Source organism: Cynocephalus volans, chromosome 10 (assembly GCF_027409185.1).
Source record: "Cynocephalus volans isolate mCynVol1 chromosome 10, mCynVol1.pri, whole genome shotgun sequence".
Lineage (NCBI taxonomy): Eukaryota > Metazoa > Chordata > Mammalia > Dermoptera > Cynocephalidae > Cynocephalus > Cynocephalus volans.
The window spans coordinates 107,383,060-107,406,673 of NC_084469.1; the positions used below are offsets into that span (position 1 = coordinate 107,383,060).

Genomic DNA, 23,614 nt, shown 5'->3' on the forward strand with positions numbered 1-23,614 from the left:
GAAACAGGGAACACGGCGCCAGGGCTGCTGTGGATGCAGACAGGATCCTGGAGGCCGGGCCGCACTGAAGGCGGCCAGCTGCCCTATTCAGGATTCGAGGTTTCACGCTGGCATTAAAGAAGATTCCTGGGAGCGCCCAAGCCGCGCTGCAACTGAACAGCCCGAGGCGGCAGCGGCCGAGAACGGGGAAGGCGGCAAACCAGAGGCAGAGTGAACACCTGACCTGGCACAGCACTGTGAGTGACCCCTGGCACAGCTCTGTTCGGGGGGCGGATGCCCACCCGGCTCCCACCTGCACCACCAGGCCACTCACCGCCCCGGGGCTGCCTCCATTTTCCCAGGTGCGGGCAGCCCCGCCGGGCTCGACCATCACTGAGCCTTCCCACTTGCTTGGCCTGGCCCGGGGCTTTCCGGAGCCTGCGGACCGGCCTCCCCTCCCACTCCCTCCGCGGTTCTCTGGCGGGGCTGGTGGCGGGGGTCGTCCCGGCCAGTGTCGGGGGGGGGCAAGGAAATACTGGCAGGCCAACTGTTACTCCACCACACCCTGGACTCCAGCCCCAGGTAAACTCCCTGTTACTGGGAGGCAGATACCATCTCTGCGGCCACCAGTTTGGAAAAAAGCCTAACAAATTTCTGGTTGGGAATAGTGTGGTAGGAGAGTTCCCAGGTCCGCTTGAACCTGCCGGAGAGCAGGCTGCAGGCGGGCGCTAGACTCAGTTTATACCAGGGGGATACAAAGGTGAACAAGACCGGAGAAAGATCTACATAGTGCTACAAAGGCACCCAGGGTGACCGGTCGTCTGTGCCTAGCAGAAACCTGGTAGACCTCCTGGGCGAGGCGGTGCCGAGCAGGGTCTTGAAGGCCCAGCTGATAGACGAGGGGTGCAGAAGACACGCCCCAGCCCAGCACAGTGCGCACAGAGTGGGGAGATGTGCGGCCAGGGAGGCGGAGACTTGACAGAAACCACACACCCGGTGGGGTCGCCACTGCACGATCCAACAGCCTGGGACAGAGCACACGGAACAGGGAGAAGTCCTGCACAGGAAGTGAAAGCTCAACAGAGATCACATACCCTGTGGTACGTGATCCACCAGCCCAGCAGAGTCCAAGCTGACCAGAAAGGTGGCTCCCCGGAGAAGCCCAAGACCCGAGGCAACCACACACACAAGGCACTAGAGGCCAACTGAGCAGTCACGGAGGGAGCCATACGAAATTGGCAACCACAGCAACATCCTAGTTAGTCATTAGTCTCAAACCGGTGGACTGTGAAACCCCCTGCCACAATGAATAAACACCAAAAAAAAGATACCAGAAATACAAAAAATCAAGAAAGTACACCACCAAAAGTTAATAAATCTCAAACTCTAGATCCTATAGAACAAGAAGCCCTTGAAATAACTGACAAGGAATTTCGGGTGATAATTCTAAGGAAACTGAATGAGATACAAGAAAACTCAGCTAGACATCATGATGAAATGAGGAAAAGTATACAGGATCTGAAAGAGGAAATGTACAAGGAAATCAATGTCCTAAAAAAAGATAACAGACTTATTTCACTTAACATAATTTTCTCCAGACTCAACCATGTTGCTACAAATGGCAGTATTTCATTCTTTTTTATGGCTGAGTAGTATTCCATTGTGTATATATACCACATTTTCCTTAACCAGTCATCCATCGATGGATACTTAGGTTGGTTCCATATCTTGGCTATTGTAAATAAAGCTGCAGTGAACATGGGAGTGCAGGTATCCTTCAACATGATGATTTCCATTCCTTTGGATATATGCCCAGTACTGGGATTGCTGGATCATATGTTAGTTCCATCTGTAGTTTTTGAGAAACCTCCATACTGCATAATGGCTGTGATAATCTACAGTCACACTACAGTGTAGAAGAGTTCCCCTTTCCCCACATCCTCACCAGACAAGGAAAGAGAAATACCACATATTCTCACTTATAACTGGGTGCAAGGAAAGAAAAAAGAAAGAAAGAGAGAGAGAGAGAGAGAAAGAAAGAAAGAAAGAAAGAACAACAAAATAATACATTGAACTTTCAGCAGGGGAAAACAAACCTAAGGATACTAGAGATGAGGGGAAGGCAGCGGCGGGGGGGGTTGTGGGTGGGATAAGGTGGGTAAAGGGCATACAGAAAAATCACTATTTCTAATAATAAAAAATAAATAAAATAAAATTGAGAAGATAATAGGAATCCCATAAACTTTTTGAAGACCCTTTCTGGAAGAAGATCTGTAAATGTAAATGCCTTTATTATTAACAAAGAAAGATTTAAATGAAGAAACTAAATGACCGTATTTTAAAAATTAAAAAAGAACATCCAAATAAGTCAAAAGATAGTAGGAAGGGGAATTTAAAAAGACAAAAGATAAAAATGACCAGAACAGCAAATACACACACAAAAAATAAAAGAGGTAAATGCTTCATAAATTTGGTAAAGAAAATTAAGAAAGAACAAAGGTATATGAGATTAGAAAGGAAAAAAGAGATATAATCACAGGCATGAAGACATTAAAATGTTATATACAATTATTATATATTATTATAGGCAGTTACATGGCAACACTTTTGAAAATATATAGAAAATATTTGATTGCCTAATGAAATATAAATTAGTAAAGTTGACCCAAGAATGAGTAGATGACTGATATGGTATGGTTGCTGTGATAGAGATTGGAAATCATTAAAGATTTACTAAGACAGAAGCTTCTAACCTTGACTGCATGTTAGAATCACCTAAGGAGCCTTAAAAACTCATGATGCCATGAAAATGCAAAATGGTGCAGTCGCTGTAGAAAACAGGTTGGCAGTTCCTCAATGAATTAAACATAGAAATACCACAGGACCCAGCAATTCCACTCCTAGGAATAACCCAAAAGAATCAAAAGCTGGTGTTCAAACAAAAGTTGCACACAAATGTTCATAGCAGCATTGCTCACAATAGCCAAAAGGTGGGAACAAACCAATGTCCAACAACTGATAAATGGCTAAACAAAATCTGATATATCATACAACGGAATATTATTCAGCCATAAAAATGAATAAATCACTGGGTTCATGCTACCACATGGATGAACCTTGAAACATGATGCTCAGTGAAAGAAGCCAGATGTAAAAGGCCACATAGTGTATGATTCCATTTACCTAAAATGTCCAGAACAGGCAAATCCACAGACATAGGAAGTAGATTAGTGGTAGCCAAAGACTAGGAGGTGGGAATGAGGAGTGACAGCTAATGGATATGGGGCTTCCTTTTGGGCTGAGCAAAATGTTCTGGAACTGCAACGAGGTGTTGATCATACAACATCGTAAATGTACTAAATACCACTGAATTGTACGCTTTGAAATGGTTTAAATGTTGACTTTTATATTATGTGAATTTTACCACAATAAAAAAAATCTTGATTCCCGGACCCCACCCCCAACCACTGAAATCCAAGTCTCTGGGAGTGGAGTCCTGGCACCAGGGTTCAACAATCTCAACCCTCTCTGCCCCAGTGATTCCAGCAGGCAGCCAGAGTTAAAGTGCTGGGGCTCTGGAGTCCAGTTAAAGCATGTAGATTTGTCAGGCTTGATAATATTTTGTACAGTTTTGGGGCCAGGTAACACGTCACAAGTAAAAGATGAATATTTTTAACAAATAAAGAGCTCTGCAAATAAATTACAATCTAAATGTGTCCAAATAGGCAAATAATATTGAAAATGGGCAATCACAGAAGAAGAGCTCTTAAAAAAATAAACAAGGCTGAGCGGTTAGCTCAGTTGGTTAGAGTGCAGCCTTACAACACCAAGGTCATGGGTTTGGATCCCCTTACAAGCAATGAGTCAATGCTTTTCACTCACCAGATTAGCAATGATTTTTTAAAATAACAATGACAAATAAGACCCAGTGCTTGCAAAGATGTGTTGCAAAGTCTACTCCTGTATTTTGTTCATGGGAATGTGGTTTATTCTTGCATTTCTGGAAAATTAATATGAGAGTACTTATTTGAAACCCCACATCTGGGACTCCACCCTATAAAAACATGTGTACTGAAGACTTGTTTGAAGTGTCAACAAAAGATAAACTAGAAATAATCTGCATGCCCTCAAAGGCGTAATGGTTGAATAGTTAGAGTACACTCACATCGTGGGACATTACGCAGCTATTAAATATAATGAGTTAGATACCTATCTATTCACCTGGAGGAATTCTATGATGTACGTGCTGCCAAGTTAAAACAAATAAATAAACAAGATCTTTTTTTCTGGTGGCTGGCAGTGCCCAGATTCAAACCCTTGACCTTGGTGTTATCAGCACTATGCTCTAACCAAGTGAGCTAACTGGCCAGCCCACATAAGCCAATTTTAAAGAAACATGTAGTGTGGTCTCAGGTATAAAGAATTGAACAAAAACAACAGGACACATCATACTGTTAATATTTATATTACTGTTAATATTTATATAACCAGCCTCTCTACCTAAAGAGAGAGGCTGGTTAGAATGAGGTAAGAGGACAATAAGACAGGGAAATACAGGGCTGGCCAGTAAGCTCACTTGGGAGCGTGTGGTGCTAGTAACACCAAGGTCATGGGTTTGGAGCCCAGCACCAGCCAGCTGCCAAAAAGAAAAGAAGGACAAATAAATAGCATCAAAGTAGGCAATATTTATGGCACTATGTTAACCAAAAGAGTAGAATATGAAATGCAATGATATTACTGTACACATTTAAAAACTGAGCATGCACGTCAACTTGTACTAGTGGATGAGATGGACTTAATGTACAGTACAATGTCAGGAGGTATTGTGAGCAATTTCTATCTTGGGTTGTTATTTAATATATTGTTTGCAATTAAATAATTTTTGTTTTATAAGAATATGCCCACGCCACTAAGAAATCATTTCAAAGTGTCTTTTATGACATGATAATCCTTCATTGATGTTTCTTAATGTACTTAACCAAACTTTCAATGGGTATTTAAATGATTTTCAGGTTTTCATCATTTCAAAACCAGTACAATGACAATCCCTATGTTTACACTCTGTCCCTATCTCCAGTTATACAAATAACCCCCACGGGGTTCTTGTGAGGACACTTAGATGGTGTAAGTGTTGTTACCCAGTAATAGCAAAACAGTTATTGAATGTTTGTTGTTATTAGCTCTTCCATTTCAGCACTCTCTGTAGAGATTCAAACTCTAGCCTACTCCTACATAAATCCCTGTTAGCTGAACAACTAATTTCTGCACCTGTTTTTGCAAAAGCTGACATCATGGAATCTTCCATGAGTGACGACGATGCTTTTGTCCATAAATGCCTCTTATGGGTATCTTAACTATTATTAAATAAAGAAGGTCTATTGATTTTAAATATTTAGAAGAATTCAGATTCACATGAAGAATAAAAACCAAAATGATCCTACATTCCTAGATGCCGGAGATAAACAGCAAGTAAACTTTTCCTGAGTATCCCCCTATTTCTTGCTCTATATTTCGGTTTCTCAACCTCAGCACTATTGACGTTGGGGGCTGGACAATTATTTGTTGAAAGGAAGAAGCCTGTCCCAGGCTCTGTAGGATGTTGAGTAGCATCTCTGTCCTCTACTCACTAGGTGCCAGAAGCACACCCTAGTTGTCACAACCAAAACTGTCTCCAGACATTGCCCTGTGTCCCCTGGGGGTAAAGTCGTCCCTGGTTGAGAACCGTGGCTCTATATGTATATGTGTATAACTTTTTTACAAAAGCAAAATTGCACTGTAAGATAAAATAAATAAAAACCACTGCTTTATAAAGTTAATGACCAAGTTTAAACTTCACCATTCCACTCCTAGGTATAGTAAGTGTCATATATATAACATCACAGTTACACTATAACAGCCACAATACACATTTGTCACTGCACTTTTTTCTTTTATATATATATATTTCTTTTTTTTAATTTTAATTTCATTTCATTTCCAGTTTTGTTGAGGTATGGTTGATGGATAAAAATTGTATATATTTAAGGCATACAGTGTGATATTTAAATACATATGTACATCGTAAAATGATTGCCACAATCAAGCTAATCAGTTCATGGCACTTTTTTTCTTTATTATTTCCCTATCTTGTTTGAGCATTCCAATGACCCTATAAGGTAGACATTCTTCTGAGTCCCATTTTATAGATGAGGAAACAGCTTAAAGAGTAAGACTCAATGGAAAGAGCAAGGACTTTGGAGTCAGAAAAACTTGGGTTCCTGTCCTGGCTCTTCCATTTACCAGTTGTGTGTCCTCAGACAAATCACTTTATCTCACTAAGCCTCCATTTCTCTGTTTGCAAAATGGAGGTAAAAATACCTGCTTTGCTTCTACACAGCAAAAGAAACAATTAACAGAGTGAAAAGACAACTTACAGAGTGGGAGAAAATATTTGCAAACTATGCATCTGACAAAGGATTAATATCCAGAATATACAAGCAACTCAAACAACTTCACAGTAAAAAAACAAATAAGCCAATTAAAAAATGGGGAAAGGAGCTGAACAGACAGATATTTCTCAAAGGAAGATATACAAATGGCCAGCAGACACGTGAAAAAAATGCTCAGTCTCACTAGGCATCAGGGAAATGCAAATCAAAACCACATTGATCTATCATCTCACCCCAGTTAGAGTGGCTGTTATCAAAAAGACAGAGAATAACAAATGTTGGTGAGGATGCAAAGAAAGGGGAACTCTCCTACACTGTTGGTGTAAATTGGCGCAGCCATTGTGGAAAACAATATGGAGGTTCCTCAAACAACTACAGGTAGAACTGCCATACGATCCAGCAGTCCCACTGCTGGGTATATACCCAAAAGAATGGAAATCATCATGTCGAAGGGACACCTGCACTCCCATGTTTATCACAGCTCTATTTACAACAGTCAAGAATTGGAACCAACCTAACTGTTCATCGTCAGATGACTGGATAAGGAAAATTTGGTAAATATACACAATGGAATACTACTCAGCCATAAAAGAATGAAATTCTGCTATCCACAGCAACATGAATAAACTTAGAGAAAATTATGTTAAACGAAATAAGCCAGGAACAGAAAGAGAAATACCACATCCTCATTCATAAGTGGGAGCTAAAAAACAAATAAATAATTTTTTAAAAAAAATTAAAAGGTACATCACAATAATATGTTGAACTTTCAAAAGGAGAGAACAGAACTGAGGTTACCAGAGGTGGAAAACAAGGAATTGGTAAGGAGCCATAAAAAATTATTACATCATGCAATGCTGAAAATACTAATTATCCTGATTGAGCATCACGTATTACACACAGATATTAATATTCAACTGTACTCTGTAGATACGTACAATCGACTATGTTACGATTTTTTAAAAAATGAAAAGAAACAAAAGGAAAAGATGATGACAGAAAAAACTAAAAACAAAATGGTCTTAATTTAGGTTAAAAAAAAATACCTGCTTTGGAGAACAGTCATGAGATTTAGAGGTAAAGCATGAAGAATGCTTGGCATACTATGATCATGCAACTAATGGCAACTCTTATTAGCAGTAAGGACGAACCTTCCAGACTCACATATGAGTAAGTAGTGGTGCTTAGACTCACGCTTTCTCTGTCCACTTGGTCCTTACTCCCTCTCTTCTTCCCCCTCCCCTCACGGTGTTCACCCCCACCCTGCTCTGCTCCAGCCATCACCTTTGCTGTGGCTGAAAATTAAATCATAAGAAATTGGGTAAGGGGCATAAAGAATAATTCCAATTTGTAATAATGAGTATGTCAATAATAATGATTTGACCATCAAGTATTGTACACAAATAATGATAGTCAACACTGTGCCCCCAAAATGTGTATAATCAATTATGCTTCAATTAAAAAGAAAAATGAGTTTAAAAAAAAACAAAAGAAACAAAAATAACAAAATTTTTTTAAAAAGCATGAGTCGCCATGGTGGGACAGGGGAAGAGGAAATGGGAAGATGTCAGTCAAAGGATACAAAATACAGACATATGGAATGATCAAGTCTAGAGATCTAATGGACAGCACGAGGACTAAGGTCAACAAAAGTGTATTGTGTTAGAGATTTTTTGTGAAATAAGTAGATTTTACCTGTTCTTGTCACACACAAAAGAAAGTAACTACGTGAGGTGACAGATATGTTCATCTGTTTCACTGCAGTAACCATTTTACTATCTACATGTGTCTATGTATCCCATAATATCATGTTGTAAAGGTTGAATATACTCAATAAAATTTATTAAATGACAGCATAAATAAAGGAGAGGGAAAAACAAACCATAAGAGCCTTTGAGAACTTTCTTCATTCACATGCCGTCCTCATCCTTCCACCTGGGAAGTATTTCTCAAGTTGCTCATCGTTCTTGGGTCTCCGCCAGAGAAGTGAGTGTCACCCCTCGACAAGCAGGAACTGGCCCTGGTTTGACTGGATGTGCCACTGCTGTGATGAGACTCGGTTGGCCACAAGGAACACGCACGTTCCAGCCTACATCGTCAAAGCCCGGCACCTAGCCTGAGTGTGTGATCCCGGATTACACTGTTGTCATTAAACAATGCCACTATCTCAGTGAGGGATTTGCTTCTCTGTCTGTATATTTGCAAGTATCGAGGGACTTGTTGGAAAACTAATAACATGTTAAATTTCCCCTGAGACATTCATGTGCAACCTCCAGAGTAGCCAGTCATTGTAATGAGTTTGAAAGTGGGTCCATGCCATTCTGGTCCTCTCTCCCCTATGCCTTTCTCTTCCTGGAGACACCAGGTTCTCATGTCGAAGACGAGCCCTGAAAAGAGACAAGCAGCCTTGACATCTCACAGCTGGGCCTTGATGTTCTCCTGCTGCACATAAACAATTCCTCAGAATACTGACCACAGGCAAGGGCATTCTGACCATGATGGGACCAAATAAAAACAATATCCCTCCATAATCTTGTATGAACACAAACAAAACAGGAACGTTGTCCAAGCCACAAAAGGCACCAACAAGAATCATTTTGGGGAAATCTGAATGACTGGTGCTTCTTTATCAATTATAGCTTTAACTCCCTCTAGTTTTCCCTCATCCTAGGTAAGATTAATTAAGACACCCAATCATGATACCCTACGTCTGACGGCATCCAATCCCAAGCAAACCACGCTCCATTTTTGATCACATAACACAAATCCTACAAGTTCTTACAAGACCCTCTTACTGAGACACACCACAGTTCCACATGGTGTGGTTTCTCCTCTGCAGTGAGCAATAAACCCAACTTGTCCAATGCAGGTGTGTTCCTAGGGTGCAAGTGGTCTTTGGCTGGAGGGAACTGACAAGCCCTCATCCCTTCTCAGGAGCCTCCCTTCTTGGAGCCACTCTCTGTGATTCAAGCCATTTGTTCACTGCAGTCATGGTTCTGATATCAATGTTCTATGATCTTGGATCCTAATGACCGTGATGGCTGTTCTGTCTGTCCTGAGGTCCACTCTCCGCCTTCTCCATTCAGCTCTGGGCCCTGAGTGGCCAGCCTATGTGTGGTCTATGTCAGCTTGCTCCCTTGCCTTCTGGATTCCCCAAGAGTTCAGTTAATAGGAAACAGCAGCCGAAAGCCAACAGGTAGGAAGAGAGGGAGATCAGAATGTTTACTATCCTGGTCCCCCCTGCCCATCCTCCATCACCATGGTTTGGCTGCATCCCACCACCAAGGGCCACACCACCTGCCAAGTGGCTCCCTTCAAACAACTACCCTTTATGAATTCCAAACATTGCTTTTTCCTTTGCCCTTTTAGGACTAAGGGTGGTAACAGCTCCTTGCTATTGCTCATTCATAGGTGTTTCATTACCCTTTGATGTCTTTTGGAAACCCTGCTCATACCTTATTAAATAGCACCTTCATCAGACTGCTCATTCCCCACCCCACCCCTTTGTAATTTAGCGAACTTTCTCTTTCCTGCTGGGACCTTGACTAATAACACACAGATCCTTCTCTCTGTTTTCTGCAGACCCCCCTATAAGACTAGTATCTCTAGTCCATGAGCCAAAAGGCATCATCAGGGTATATATGTATGTCAGGAAAATAGAATAGTTTAGTCAGGCCCCTGCCTCAGGTTCAGTTGGGGGTGGTGCAGCATATTCTTTGTAAACAAGTTGTGTGGGGGTGGAGTTAGTGTGCATGCTTGCCTGTGTATCTTTTAGCCTGTTGCTATTTTTAGTGTGTTCTTTTTCAGTGTGCAAAGCAGCAGCTGGAAGAGCTCACCTCTCAAAATAGAGCATGTTTACTTTGCTGGCAGCTGCTCAGTTTCTCTTTGGACTGCCTAGCTCTTAGACATGTGTGTGCTGAATAAAGCTTATTATCTCTTCAACCAAGCCTCCAACGACCTTTTTCCAAGTACCTAGCTCACAGACCTGCGTGGGAATGGTTTGTGACCCAAGCTGGACAACAGTCTCAAGGGGTCTGTGAGCTCCAGACCCAGCCCTAGCTCTACAATGTAAATCTGGATCCTTTTAATGGTGATAAACATAAACCAGCAAAAGAGGGAATTTACTGATTTGTGTAACTGGAAAGTCCAGGCTGAATCCAGGATCCTCAAGGCTGTATCTTTTTCAACTGTATACTGTCCTCATTTTCAGTAAGGATCTTTTTACACGGCTTCCGGTGTCTCCAGTCTTATATCCAGCAGGCTTCAGGTCCAGAAGAAAGCTTCTCTTTTCCAGAACTTCTGATAATAGTTCCAGAACTAAGCTCTCTGACCTCATATGGGCCAAATGACCATTGCTAACCACATGCCTGTGGCCAGGACCAAGCAGTGCTGTCACTGGTCAGGCCTGGGTCACATGCATATCGTTAACTAAGACTAGGGGACAAAAGTCACTTCGAGAAAAATCAGGGCAGTCTTATCAGAAGAAATGTAGAGGAAAATCTGTGCAGATTTAAACAAATGTCCAGCTCTATCTATAGCACAGGGGAGGTGGGCAGGTACCCTGGATCTCCCACGTCCCTCTCTTGGTATCCCATGACCAGTGAACACCTACCCCACTCCAATGAACCTCTAGCCCTACTGAGAATTGGGTTTCTCTTCCAGCCCCTAATCCTTTCCAGTCCAGAGCAAATCATTCCAAACTATAGAACTTGGATCCAAAAACTTACAGAATACAGGGTCTGTAGTAGGTTGAATAGTAACCCTCAAAAGAATATATCCAAGTCCTCACCCCTAGTACCTGTGAATGTGACCTTATTTTGGAAAGGGGTATTTGCAAATGTAATTACGTTAAGGATCTTGAAATGAAATCACCCTAGATTAACCAGGTGGGCCTTAATTCTAATGACAAGTGTCATTATAACAAGGTGGGAAAACACAGAAGAAGAGAAACACAGAGAGGAAGGTCATGTGAAGGCAGAGGGAGAGACAGGAGTGATCTGCAAGGAAAACCAGAATTGCCAACAGCCACCAGGAGCTAGGAAAGAGGCTTTGAACAGATTGTCCCTCAGAGCCTCCAGAAGAAACAACCCTACCAACACCTTGATTTTAGATTCTGGCTTCTAGAACTTGGAGAGAATAAGTTCCCGCGACTTTAAGCCACCTAGTTTGTGACATTTTACTTATGAAGACCGTTTTAGCCCATTTTGTGTTGCTATAACAGAAATGCCTGAGACTGGGTCATTTATAAGGAAAAGAGGTTTATTTGGCTTATGATTCTGGGACAGCTGCATCTGGCACAGGCCTCAGGCTGCTTCTACTCATAGGGGAAAGTGGCAGGCAGCCACAGCCAGTGGGTACAAGCAGATCACATGGCGAGAGGAAGCAAGAGAAGAGAGAGGAGGTGCCAGGGTCCTTTAAACAATCAGCTCTCACGGGAACTAATAGAGCAAGAACTCACTCACTACCCCTCCTCCCCCAGGGAGAGTATTAATCCATTCATGAGGGATCCGCCCCCATGACTCAATCAGTTTCCAGCACTGCCACATTGGAGTTCAAATTTCCACATGAGTTTTGGAGGGGACAACACATCCAAACTCCATCAAAGACCTAAGAAACTAATATAATGTTCAACTAGAGAGTCTTGAAGCGGCAAAGTGCCAAAAGGTAGCCTAATTGAGTATGGGAGTAGAGAAAGGAGAAACCACCCTCCCCTTGCAAACCACATATCTGATGAAGGGTTAATATCCAAGATATATGAGGGACTCCTACAACTCTAGCCAAAAATAAAACAAACTTGATTAAAAATGGGTAAAGGACTTGAATAGACATTTCTCCAAAAAAAAACATATAAAAGGCCAATGGGTATATGAAAAAAAAAAAATGTACAACATCACTAATCATTGGGGAAATGCAAATCAAAACCACAATGAGATATCACTTCACAATAGTTAGGATGGCTATTATTTAAAAAAAAGATAACAAGTGTGGATGAGGATGTGAAGATATTGAAACCTTCAAAAAATTAAAAATAGAATTGCCATAAAATCCAGTGATCCTACTTGTGGGTATACATCCAAAAGCATTGAAATCAGGATCTCACCACCTGCTCCCAGGTAGAGTGGCTACTATCAAAAAGACAAAAAAAATAACAAATGAGGGTGAGGATGTGGAGAAAGGGGAACTCTTATCCACGGTTTGTGGAAATATAAATTAGTTCATCCATCATGGAAAACAGTATGAAGTTTTTCCTGAAAAAATTAAAAATAGATCTACCATATGATCCAGCAATCCCTGTACTGGGTATATACCCAAAGGAAATGAAATCAGTATGTCAAATAGACATCTGCACTCCCATGTTTATTGCAGTACTACTCACAATAGTCTAGATATAGAATCAACCTAAATATCCATCAACAGATGAAGAGGGGGAAATGTGGTATATATACACAATGGAATACGATTCAGCCATAAAAAGGATGATATCCTGTCATTCGTAATAACATGGATGAGCCTGGAGGACATTATGATAAGTGAAATAAGCCAGACACAGAAAGACAAATATTGCATGATCTCACTCATATGTGGAATCTTAAAAAATTGATCTCATAGAAGATGAGAGTAGAATAGTGGTTACAAGAGACTGGGGAGAACAGGGAGGTGGGAGAGAAAGATGGAGAGAGGTTGGACAACAGGTACAGTTTCGTAGTTAGACAGGAGAAATAAGTTCTGGTACTCTATTGCACAGTAGAATGACTACAGCTAACAGTAATGCATTGTGTATTTCAATAGCTAGAAGAGAGGAGTTTGTTCTCACAACAAAGAAACTATAAAGGTTTAAGGTGATGGATATGTAAGTACCATGATTTGATCACTATGCAATGTATGTGTATATGGAAACATCACATCGTATCTCATAAATATGTACAAGTAATGTGCCAATAAGGAAATAATAAATTGAAAAAAGAATTTTAAAAAAGAAGAAATCAGGATCTCAACCAGATATCTGTATTTCCATGTTCATTGCAGTATTATTCAAAATAGCCAAGATATAGAAATAATCGAAGTGTGTGTTGATGGGTAAATGAATAAAGAAAATGTGATGTGTAATATTGTTCAGACTTTTTTAAAAAGGGGGTGGGGGGGAATCCTGCAGTAATGCAACAACATGGATGAACCTGAAGTACATGCTAATTGAAATAAGTCAGTCACAGAAGGACAGATACTGTATGATCTCACTTATATGTGGAATCGAGAAGCAGAGAGTAGAATGGTGGCTCGGGGCTCGGGGGAGGAAGAAGTGGGGATCTGCTCAATGGGTATAAAGTTCTAGTTATATAAGATGAATAAGTTTTAGAGATCGGTGGTACAACATTGTGCCTGTAATTAACAATACTGTATTGTGCACTTAAAATTTTGTTAAGAGGGTACATCTCATGTTAAGTGTTCTTACCACAATTTTAAAAAAGAAAAAGAAACCACCTACCCTTTTCCTCAGCTGAGAGCGGGTTCAGCAGAGATTGAAGATATCCCTTGCCTCCCCTCTGAGGTCACCTTACTGCAGCCGTGGTAAGAATACTTAGTTCCACACGTGCAGGTGCGAGCCCCTGTGCCTCTGTCTTCACTGCCTGGAGATCATCTCCAGCTCCATGGGACTTTGCTCTGGCAGTTTGCAGTGCAGAGCAGCCTATATAGCAGGGGATTTAACACCCCCAGTCACCACCCTCGACAAAGGAGATATGGGAGTCAATGGGAAATACCCAAGTACCCCTTCCCTTGGTGGAATAATTCTGAAGGTGAGACCTCTGAGGGTCCCCAGAGGGATAAAGCCCTGTTGCCCACAGAGAGAATTTGCTCATTAACACACACTGTTTTCTGCTTCACTTTTCCTGCTCCTGGGACCAACAGCCAAATAAACCACCTGCACCCAAGCACTTCATGATTACAGCCTGCTTTGAGCCCAGATCGGGCACTTGGCCTCTGTCACACCAGGAGCCCTGGACTCCCAGAAATTCAGAGACTACTAGCTCTCCTAGTTTCTAATCAAGGAAGAACACGAGGAGCTCCCTATTTTTAGGTGTTAGATAAAAAAGCATCTGTGCTTGGACAAAGTAGTGGAGAGTGGTGGAAGCACAAGACTCCAAGAGAAGAAATGTGGACCTTGGTCACAGAGAGGATAAAATGAGCTAAAACATCCCTTCCTTCCTTCCTCCCTCCCACTGTTCGCTGATGCTTTCTGGGTACAAGACTTGGAGCCAGGCCCTTTCCCACAGCGCTATTCTCTCTTTCTCAGTCCCAGCACCCTTGGCTGGTGTCAGACAAATGGCTAATCAACTTCCTAGTACATGAGAAGATCTGATTCGACAAGTTCAAATATGACAATGCCGAAAGGAAACTCAATGAGCAGCTGACCAGGCCAGGAGAATGGCACCAGCGTGATCTTCGGCGACACTGCGAGAGCCAGAGAGACCATCCAGAAGTCCCTGCTGGAAGCTCAAGGCCTGGGGCCTCCAGTGGGCCCGACAGAGACCACAGCAAGCTTGTCATCCGGATCGCCAGCCCAGAAGTGGAGAACCAGAATCTGCGGGCTGTGGGGCAGGACCTGCAGCAGACCACCTCCAAGCCGGAGGCCCAGCTGAGCCTGCTGGAGAAGAGCTCACCCACCACAGCCCCAGCACCAAGACCCAGTGTGTGTCTCCCATGTGCCAAATGGAACCCCCGGCCGATGAGGCAGCCACGCCAGCAAAGGATGAGGCAACAATGACATCAACCTGTTTGGCAGTGACAAGGAGGAAGAGGACAACGAGGTGGCTGCGGGAGGAGAGGCTGTGGCAGGACACAGAGGAGAAGACCAGGAAGCCTGCACTGGTGGCCAAGTCCTCCATCCTCCTGGACGTCAAACTTTGGGAGGATGAGACAGATATGGCCCGGCTGGGGACCTGCGTGCACTCCATCCAGCTGGACAGGCTGGTCCAGGGAGCCTCCAAGCTGGTGCCCATGGGCTCCAGCATCCAAAAGCTGCAGATCCAGTATGTGCTGGGGGACAGCAAGGTGGGGATCGACTTGCAGCAAGAGGAGCTCGCCAAGTTTGAGGAGTACGTGCAGGGTGGACATTGCCACTTTCAACAGGATCTGAAGCCCGAGTGTGAGTGTGTGCATGAGACCCTGTAGTGATTAAAAACTGAGACTCTGGCCAAAAATAAAAAAGAAAGATTTCATGCCACATAAAGACTCTGGGATAAAAAATAACTGTGACACAAATACAATGTAATAATATATACATATTAAAATGAACCAAGTCTACATATGTAAATATGGATAGATCTTGAAAACCTAACATCGAGAGACAGAAAGCAGGGGACAGAAGGAAACATGTGCACAATATTATTTATATGTATCTTTTTAAAAACAAAATTATACTCATGGATATACAAATGTGCATATAAATATTTAAACGGTCAATTGGATGAACACACAATATGAGCACACCTGAATGGGAGGAAATGGAAATGGAATATAGACCAAAAAGTAAACGTCACCTCTGGGCTGATAGAGAAAGTGAACCATGAAATAAGGAGTAAAATTGGTCAATTCAATCCAACTGTTGGGCACTTTATGTTTAAATCTGATGAAAGAAACAGAGAAAGATATGTACGTCATACTCCCCATGGCTACCTCTTAAATATTTCTCCTTTCTCTTCAAGCTTCCCCAAAACTCTTCACAATCCCAGCCTGCACAGGTCACTGGATTCTCTTGCCCCAGGAGTTGCTCGTGGGCACCAGGCACTGGGAATTCTAAGAGGCTGATTCAGAGCCAAGCCGACCCCATAGTCAGGTGATGAGATCCCAGAGCAGAGCAAAGCCCCAAAGGAACATTGGTAAGAGCTTCATCGTTCCTCCTGCTGAGATCAGCCAGGCAAGAAGATGTGAGAAATGAGCACACTTGTGTCTGTCAAGACGTGATAGCAGTGGAGCTATCTCTGCTGCTGTAACTTTTTTCCCAGATTTATCTGGCTATGGTTGACAAGTACAAATTACATACATTGAAGATGTACAACATGATGGTTTGATATACGGCAGCTTTACCTGTCATAGCCAAAACTGGGAACAACCTTCAATGGATGAATGAATAAATACCCTGTGGTCCACTCATACCACAGGTACTGCTCAGCCATTAAAAGGAACAAACTTTTGATCTACTGATGCACGTAACAACTCAGCTGAATCTCAAGGATATTGCACTGAGTGTAAAAAGCCAGGTGCAGAAGGCTTCATACCGTGTCTATAATTAACAATTATTTATTGTATGTTTTCAAATGGCTAGAAGAGAGGAGCTCAAATGCTCTCATCACAAAGAAATGATACATTTTTGCAATATGGATATGCTAATTACTCAGATTGGTTCAGTACACATTGTATTCATGTACTGAAATATAACTCTGTACCCCCAAAATATGTAGAATTATTGCATGTCAATTTTTGAAAAGAAAAGAAAAGCTTCATACCAAGCAATTTCGTTAATATAACATTCTGGAAGTAGCAAAGCTATAGTGCTAAAGAACATTGTGGGGAGAATCTGACTATAAAAAAGTGGCATGAGAGAAATTCTTTGTGGTAATGAAATGGTTCTATATCTTGATTTTGGTGTACAGTGAAGGTTATATGAATTCATACATGTGATCGGATTTCATATTATATCAACAAAAATTATGAGGATATGTAAAAACTGGTGACACCTAAATATGCTCTTTCATTTAGTTCCCAATATTTTTACCAATGTTAATTTTCTAAGTTTGATAAGGTACTATGAATATGTCATATGCTCTCAGTAGGAAAAGTGGTTAAAATGTCCACATGACCTCTCTGTAATATTTTTGCCATCTCTTATAAATAAGTCTTAAATTACAGATTCAAATAAATTCAAAATAAAAACTGTGTGAAGAAAGAGAGTTTTATTATTGCTCAGCAAGTTAGGCAGCCCAGGGATACAAAATGACTGAAAATACAGAAGGAATAAAGACAAAAAGAAGAAAGTCCTAAGAAGAATTTCAGGAATAAGACACTTGCAAATTATATCATAGACAAATGGCTGATCCCCCACCACCACGACCACCACCGCTGCTTTGTATATAAAGAGCTCTGTGATGGTTAATTTCATGTGTCAACTTGACTGGGCCATGGGGTGCCCAGATTAAACGTTGTCTTGGTGTGTCTGTGAGGGTGTCTTCCAGGCAAGATAAGAATTTGAGTCGGTGTCAAACAACTGTACAAGAAGAAAACAAGCAACCCAATTAAAAAATGGGCAAAAGAGCTAAGTAGGCATTTCTCTAAGGAAGATATACAAATGGCCAACAGACATATGAAAAAATGCTCAACATCACTCAGCATCCGAGAAATGCAAATCAAAACCACATTGAGATACCATCTAACCCCAGTTAGGATGGCTAAAATCCAAAAGACTATGAACGATAAATGCTGGCGAGGCTGCGGAGAAAAAGGAACTCTCATACATTGTTGGTGGGACTGCAAAATGGTGCAGCCTCTATGGAAAATGGTATGGAGGTTCCTCAAACAATTGCAGATAGATCTACCATACGACCCAGCTATCCCACTGTTGGGAATATACCCAGAGGAATGCAAATCATCAAGTCGAAGGTATACCTGTTTCCCAATGTTCATCGCAGCCGTCTTTACAATAGCCAAGAGTTGGAACCAGCCCAAATGCCCATCATCAGATGAGTGGATACGGAAAATGTGGTACATCTACACAATGGAATACTACTCAGCTATAAAAACGAATGAAATACTGCCATTTGCAACAACATGGATGGACCTTGAGAGAATTATATTAAGTGAAACAAGTCAGGCACAGAAAGAGAAATACCACATGTTCTCACTTATTGGTGGGAGCTAAAAATTAATATATAAATTCACACACACACACTCACACACACACACAAACCGGGGGGCGGGGGAAGAAGATATAACAACCACAATTATTTGAAGTTGATACGACAAGCAAACAGAAAGGACATTGTTGGGGGGGAGGGGGGGAGGGAGAAGGGAGGGAGGTTTTGGTGATGGGGAGCAATAATCAGCCACAATGTATATCGACAAAATAAAATAAAATAAAATAAAATAAAACACACAAAAAAAAGAATTTGAGTCGGTGGACTCAGTAAAGCAGATGGCCCTTTCCAGGAGCAGCAGCATCCAATCTGTTGAGGGCTCAGATACAACAAAAAGCCAAGGAAAAAAGAATTCACCCTTTTTTTCCTGCCTCACTCCTCAAGCTGAGACATCTCATCTCATCTTCTCCTCTCCTCAGATTGGTGTATTTACATCACCAGCTGCCCTGGTTCTCAAGCCTTCGGACTCGGACCAGAATTATGACACTGGCATTCCTGGGCCTCTAGCTTGCAGCAGATGGTAGTACTTCTCAGCCTCCATAGCTTAGGAGCCAGTTCCTTATTTTACACACACACACACACACACACACACACACACACACACACACAACATGCCTATATATATGGAGAGAGAGAGAGAGATACACACTCAATGGTACCTCAAAAATTTATGAAAAGCTTCACAATATCTTTTAATTCTATTTTTTCCACAAACTTTTTGTAGGACCCTCATACACTTGTTCCTTCAGTATCCAAGGGAGATAGGTTCCAGGATTTCAAGTTCCTTATAGTAAATGATGTAGTATTTGCATATAATCTACACACATCTTCCCGTATACTTTAAATCATCTCTAGATTACTTATAATTCCTAATATGATGTAAATAAATGCTATGCAGCTTTTATGCTGTATTTTTATTTGTATTATTTGTTATTCTTGTATTCTTATTTTTATTGTTTTCTTTCAAATATTTTTGAATTGCAAAAAAATAATAATAATAAAATAATAGGGGAGTAGAGGAAGTGGAGTGAGATACAGATGGAACAGTACTAGCCACGAGTTGATAATTATTAAGGCTGGGTGATGGGTACATAGGGATTCACTGAGCTACTCTCTCTGCTTTTGTTTTTGAAATTTTTTATAATAAAAACAAAAATCTTCCATATTAAAAAAAAATTTTATTTGCAGTTGGTCGAATCTGCAGATGCAGAACCTGTGGATACAGAAAGCCAGCTGCGTGTGTGTGTGTGTGTGTGTATACATACACAGTTATATGTATATATTTATATACATATAAATATACGAATATATATGCATATATATACACACATATACTTGTGTGTGTGTGTGTGTGTGTGTGTGTGTGTATTTCCTATTGGTTCTGTTTCTCTGGAGAACCTTGACTAATATAAACTACTAGAAATTGATAAGAAAACACCAACAAACAGAAAGAGAAAAGGAGCTGAAGAGAGAGTTCACAGAAAAGAAAACACAAACGTCCTTTAAATGTTTTTTAAAATGCTACATCTCATTCATAATCAGATGCAAAGTAAAACCATACTGAGTAATGTATCAGTATTGGTTCACTCATTGTAACAAATGCACCACACTAATGCAGGAATTTAATAACAGGGGAAACTGCATGCAGGGATGGGGAGAGAGGGTGGGTATATGGCACTCTATGTGCTATCTGCTTGATGATTCTGTAAACCTAAACTGTACTAAAACAATAAACTCCATTAATGATTTTTAAATCATACTGAAGTGAGGATGTGAGGGAAAAGGCCCTTACACATCTCTAAGGAGACTGTAAATTAGCACAACTCTGTGGAGGAAAACTTGGTAAAGTCTATCAAAAGGCAACCTTTGGCCCATCAGCTTCATTTCCAGAACTCATGCTACAGATACACTCACGGCCGTGAAATTATATGTGTACAAAGCATTCATTTAAAAGATGGGAAACACCCATCAATAAAAAATTGGTTTTATAAATTATGACACCATGCATTCAATGGCAAATAAGGAGTGGAGGATATGAAAACATCACCAAAATAAATTGAGAAATGCAAGGTGCAGAGCAGTATTATAGTATGCTAATTTTATGTACAAAAAAAGGGGGAGAATAAATGCTGTGTGTGGGTGTGGGTGTGGGTGTGTATAAAGAAACTAGAAGATCACACAGGAAACCATTAGCAGGAGTTATCCATAGAGGGTGCTTGTTAAGAACTGGATGACAGGAGCCTGTGTTGAGGGAAAGCATTTCATTATTTCATTGAATAACTACTTTCTTTAAAAAAGGTTAGCACTGTATTGCTCATTTAAAAACTTAAGTTTTTTAGCTAAATCAAAAGTCCAATGGAAGAAAGAGTAAAAATAAAAGGTTTCCAGAAGACAGAGAGGTTCCCTGGGGAAACAGAAATGGGGGTGGGCAGCCCAAGAATGAAAAACAAAGGCCCACCAAAATTGTTGGCGAGCAAGGACAGAGGAGAGATTTCTTAATCCCCACCCCAAGTGAGCTTTGTAGGGACAACAGGCTAGTGCAGAGGGAGCCCTCTGTGTGGCTGACAGGAGGCATTTTTAGCAAGGACATGGTTTGAAACGTAGGACCAAGCACAGTGCCAGACCTATGGTGGGTGACCAAGAAGTGTTTGATAAGTTCATTCATTCAATATATATTTATTGATTGTTTATGGCTTTCCAGAAGCTCTCCTTGATGAACTGAACAGTATAAATCTCCTTCCCTCATGGAGTTTCCATCATGATGGAATGAACAAAGAGACATCTTCGATTCAGGTATCCCGGTGCCCTGTTGAGGGCTGGGACCTTCCCCCGCCAGACCACCCTGCCCAAGAACTGCCATGAGGCTCAGTCCGGGCTGGGAGGGGACACTAGCGAGGTGTCCTAGTAAGAATGAATCCCTAGAGGCTTCTCCATCTCGTCACCCACCCCATCAACCCAAAACGCACACACACCCAGAGAACAAGTCACACAGAGCAAGAGTAAAAACAAAATAATTAGCATTCTCTTCCCTAACAAGGAGTCAGGGAGTAGAGTCCCCAAGAGCCCCCAAATTATAAATATCGTGCTGTGCACCTGGCCCCCACTCCCCTTCCCCAAGCGGAGGGCGGGGGACATACAAGTTCCTTCCATAGACATCAGGCTCACCCCAGCTCACACAGTTGAGTGGATCCCCTGCCCTTCCTGGGGCTTAGCACTGACCTCAGCATCCTCTGGTGGCAGTGAAGAAGGCTTGCTGAGACCCTCCCTTTGGTGATGCCATCCTGGTGAGCAAGTGAGAGACGGAGCTGGAGGGGACTGGGGGGGAGGAACCTGTTTCTGGGTGCTCAGAGAGACAGAAGGGATTGGAACCAATTCTAGACTCTCTAGATGGACAAAGGACACAGAAGGCAGACTCTCCATGGAGCAAAAGCATTTAGGGTTTGCAGCTGGGGACACGTGGACAAAGAGGAGAGACACAGGGTTCTCCAACACAGTGGTTCTCCAAGTGGGGTCCCTGGGTCAGCAGCACCAGCATCCCCTGGGAACTTTCTAAAAGTGCTGATTCTCGAGTCCCACCCTAGACACTCTGCTGGGAGGGTCCACTCTCTGTGTTTTAACAAGCCCTCCAGGTGGCTCTGATGCACTGGAGGCTGAGAACCGCTGCTCTAGTGCAATCCAAGTCAACAATTGAGGGCTGTTGCAAATGGGTCACCGGGAAGGGAGTCACCGTGCTACATGCAGCCCAGAGAACCCCAGTGTTGCATTACAAAAAACCTCAAACCCAACTCTGAGAAGCTTTGAAAAGTAATATAAGGCTTTTCTGGCGGTGTCTCAGGGCAACAGGAAGGTGACGCTGCTAACTTTCCTAAAAGCGCCCTTCCGACACCTCTTCCACCTCTGATGGTCCCACTCCTCACAGCAGCTGTTTTAATCTCTCCCTCATTCTCACAATACCTCGAGGTCACCCGTATTCTTTCTTATACAGACCTATCTATTTGCGTACGATGCTCTCTCGTTTACAGTCTGATTCCACTGCAGCAAACCTTAAATCTTTCTGGAGACCAATGCTCCTTGGAAGGCAGGGAGATAAGAATTTTAAATGCTTGTAATTGAATATTCTTTTTCCTAGCACGTGTCGACAACACAAAGTCCAGCTTTGAAATGTCTTACCTCATAAAGGATTGAGAGTGGCCATACTTAGAAAGGCATTGGAGTATTAGAGAATGAAAATAAATCTAAGTTCAAAAGAGAGATCAGGCACTTGCAAACTGGGTGCCCCTAACAGCTGTCTCAGACTCAGTCCTCTCGTTGTAAATTATAGCTAATACCAGCTCCCTGTTGAAGTTGTTGTGAGTTCTACTCATAAAGAACCCAGCTCCTAAGAGGGTTTAACCCATTACAGATAATGTCATTAAATTCCTCTGGTATGTTCTTGTAAGCAATCGGGTTTAAAAGATGGAGACCTGGCTGGCCTGTTAGCTCAGTTGGTTAGAGCATGGTGCTGGGAGCACCAAGGTCCAGAGTTCCATCCCTGTTCCGGCCAGCCAGCAAAAAAAAAAAAAAAAAAAAAAGATGGGGAATTAACCAGGTAAAAAGTGAACTGAGCAAGGAAAATCCTCTCCTTGATGAAAAGACACAATATTAAGGACTTGGTGAGTCATGCTATGGTGTTTTGTTTTGTTTTCTATGTCATCTATTTATCATAAAAGAAATGGATACAGCCTAGCATCTAACACATTCTTCATAAATGTTCCTTACGTGAAGTAAAGGATAAATATGCCCACCAGGAGATGAGCACTGAGAAAAGCAAGTACAGCCAGGCTTTGGTGGTCTTGCATGGGTACAATAAAGGGTTGCTTTCTGTGGAGCCTCTGGTGTGAAGCTGCCTTTAAGTCCCAAACTGCTGAAATCAAAGCAAAGGAGAGTTCAACAATTGCCTCTGACTATGAATGCTTTCTTCAAGACCTGGCTTATTTCACTTAACATAATGTCATCTAGGTCCATCCATGTTGTCACAAACGACAGGATTTCCTTCTTTTTTAAGGCTGAGTAATATTCCACTGTGCTTATATACCACATTTTCTTTACCAATCAACCATCAATTGACACTCAATTGATGCTAAAATTACATCTCATTGGCGGAAAGATGAAAGAGAGGAAGAGAGGAAAGAAAACAGCAGGTGGGAGAAAGGGAGGGGAGGAAAAAGAAGGAAGGAAGGAGATAATCAGATTCCCTTACTGTATAGGGTTTGGGTCTAGGCTTGATTCTGCTCAATTTTGTTTCCTATGAAGCTTTCCTCC

General features: G+C 41.8%; 1 pseudogene; it reads left to right on the forward strand.

Moving 5' to 3' along the window:
- The first annotated feature begins 14,053 nt into the window (after window positions 1-14,053).
- Window positions 14,054-15,540, forward strand: LOC134387650 (elongation factor 1-delta-like; annotated as a pseudogene).
- Window positions 15,541-23,614: the final 8,074 nt, after the last annotated feature.